A 3,055-nucleotide genomic window follows, 5' to 3' on the forward strand; every position below is an offset into this window, starting at 1 on the left:
GCAATAGCGCTTGAAATTAGTTATCTTCACATCTATGATACTTGTCAAGTGTCAAAATCTTAATTCAACTTTTAAAATTACTGCAAAAATACATCAGCAATGCAAAACAGGGCATTGTTTATGGAAAACATCACAATGTTATTGTCCACATACAAACACTTAACCGTCAGATTGGTACTTCAAACATCACTGCGGATTCTTGGATTGCTTAAACGCAATTTTCATGCGCAGGCAGATGTGACTAAAAAAGAATAACTTGCTGAATGGACAGCTGACTTTACGAGTTCGGTACACAAGATCGACGTTATGCAATTAACATCTATAAGCAGAAAATATAATCTTATATTGACTGAAATACTAGGTAAACACACACAAATAGGCATTCAGAATTACTGGAAGAATGTAAGTCACAACACAACCTGGAACAAATCTAAAGTGCTTTATAGTACGTGCCAGTTGTTATAATGAGTTTATCCGCACCTAAAGTACGTAAAGGGTGTTGTCATTTAAACCTGAGTAAAAATGACCGAACCTCAGAGGCCTGGACCATGGCCTCTACAATCTTCAGCATAGCGCCGTGTGGAAAACTGTGGTAAGGATATTTTGAACACCAAAAAGCGTTTATGAGAGGATTTTTTGTCAGAATACACGTTTGAACGTTGAAAGTGTCACAAAAAGTGGAAATCGAGTTAATACAATAGTAACAGTTGGTTGTATATTCCGCTCTCCACCTGCTATCATATACAGAACTCTCAAAGTGTTAACTATTACCGCCCCAGTTCAGAGAAATCAAACGTGCCTGCCATAGCGATGTATGTACCGAGTTTAGATGCACAAGACTCTGGTTCTCATAAGATACCTGTTAGCAGCAATGCCGGATCATGAGCAACAGCACACACACCAAACAGTTCTAGAAAACGACGTAGGAATAAATTTACATTGAATACGAGTATGCGAAAAAGGAAGGGAACATTAGATCGTCATATGAAAAATGCACAGGTGAACCAGAAATCTGAACCAAGAGAAGTATTTCGTTTTTTCAATATACGCGTACGGGACTTGGTAGATTAATCTGCCACGAGTAATGAGTATGACGGGCAAAGATGTATTAGGCGCACTACGAATGTATTGGTGTGGACATGTTGGGAATGTGGATCTCACGGGGAGCGTGCAAGGGATAAGTCCCTGCAGACGCACTATCCTCTGTGCCCTCGGTGGCTCAGATGGATAGAGCGTCTGCCATGTATGCAGGAGATCCCGGGTTCGAGTCCCGGTCGGGGCACGCATTTTCAACATGTCCCCAGTGAAGTATATCAACGCCTGTTTGCAGCTAGGGTGTCTATTTAATTATCATTTCATTTCTAGCAAAGCTGCATGGTCATCCACGGTATGTGTTCTTTCGGGAACAGATACTACAGTGATATATAGTATATGTATTTGTCAGGATACAACGATGATATTATCCTTCTGCAAGGACAGCCAATTGTGCCCCGTTTTCTGAGCTTGTCACTACTCTTGGTCGCATCAACATGTCGTAATTTTGCGTTCCAGTAACTCTTTTCTGCTGGATCAGTTAGTGAATAGATACTCTTGCGTTTATACGAGCTTTCTTGCAACACTTTGCACATGCATATTTATGACGACAACCTTCTGTCGCCACGATGTCATGTTGCTATGATGCTTAGTTGGGTGCCCTGGCTGTCAAGGATGAAGCAGTAGTTCATTTGTTTTCTGCAGTTCTATCAGCATTCCTCTCTCACTGTCATTCTGCCTAGTCACTGTCCCATCTGGCTCTGCCTCTGCCTCTGGCGTTGCCAGGGAAGAATGTTAAAGATTTTTTAATCCCTGATTCTTCAGAACATGTTTGTCTGTAGTACACCAGTTTATTTATTGCTTAAAATTGAATATAAACAGTCACAACAGCAATAAATATCTTTCTAATATAAGATTACCGGTTTCGGTCTGTTTTAGGCCATCTTTACACCCATGCCATGATATCAGATGGTCTCTGGGAGTGGAGCAGGCGCTACACCACGAACGCTAACTGCAGTTACATTATTGCAATAGGTAAATATAAATAAGCATCTCTAAATTCTGAGTTTTCACCAGATTATAATTGTATGATATCAAGGATAAAACGAACTTCTTAAACACCATGAACCATTAAGTAGAAACTTCTCACTTCTAAACTGCCTGTATTACTTATTAAAATGCTCTATGTGCAGCTTGCATATTGGCACTGCTGAAGTAAATTATAGATAAGTAGACGACTACAGTTCGATCTCTGTACCACAAATAAAATTCATCTAAATATATCCAAACTGACTGCAAAACACACAAATTCACTGTTGCTGATCTAACTTGCAGCCCAAAGTGCACTAGTCGACTAGAATTGGCGAAGTAAACAAAGTAATTCTTACGTGAAATATGTAATCAAAGCCAAACAGTATAGTAACAGCTGTTAAAAATATTAGCCTTAGGTCGTTCCATGTCACCGGACGTAGGCCTCCCTGCACGACCGTCAGTCTTTCGACGAAAGAGGAAAATAAAGTAAAGGTGAATGGCGTCCTTGTGTTTTTGCAGGTGGTGTTTCGAAATTTTCTCTACTGGAGAATGATACACTGACTCGTGGTTTTGGATGGTTTACCGTGGCTATTGTTCGATATGTCTCCGATGAACACTAGTAAAGTGTAAAGTTCTTCAAAGCAGCACTGACAGAGTTTTAGTCACTTTTTTGACTCCATGCGCGATTCTGCGCAGACCTATGGCGAATATCTGGCTAATTTCAGCTGTTGTATGTTGTGCAATGTTTTGTTGAAAGAAATGAAATTTTGTCGTTTCGTGCAACTGTAAGTGTCCTTTTAGGAATAATAAAGAGCGGAATTTTACGAGCCCTATTAAAACAGAAAATTTTAGACAAAATCGGTGAAAATTTCAACTTTGACTCCTTATATCTCAGGGACTATTAGTACGACGAACATGAAACCTGTCACGTAGTAACGTGAAACACAAGTTTCTCAAATGAAGAGTTCCAATACTGAACAAATTAAATATA

The 3,055-nt window shown here is 39.7% G+C and overlaps 1 non-coding gene across 1 annotated transcript; it reads left to right on the top strand.

The window, feature by feature from the left end:
* The first annotated feature begins 1,207 nt into the window (after window positions 1-1,207).
* On the top strand, window positions 1,208-1,282 carry Trnat-ugu (transfer RNA threonine (anticodon UGU)). Its single transcript has one exon. It is a non-coding gene; the product is annotated as a tRNA-Thr (tRNA).
* Window positions 1,283-3,055: the final 1,773 nt, after the last annotated feature.

Source organism: Schistocerca serialis, chromosome 2 (assembly GCF_023864345.2).
Source record: "Schistocerca serialis cubense isolate TAMUIC-IGC-003099 chromosome 2, iqSchSeri2.2, whole genome shotgun sequence".
Classification (NCBI taxonomy): Eukaryota; Metazoa; Arthropoda; class Insecta; order Orthoptera; family Acrididae; genus Schistocerca; species Schistocerca serialis.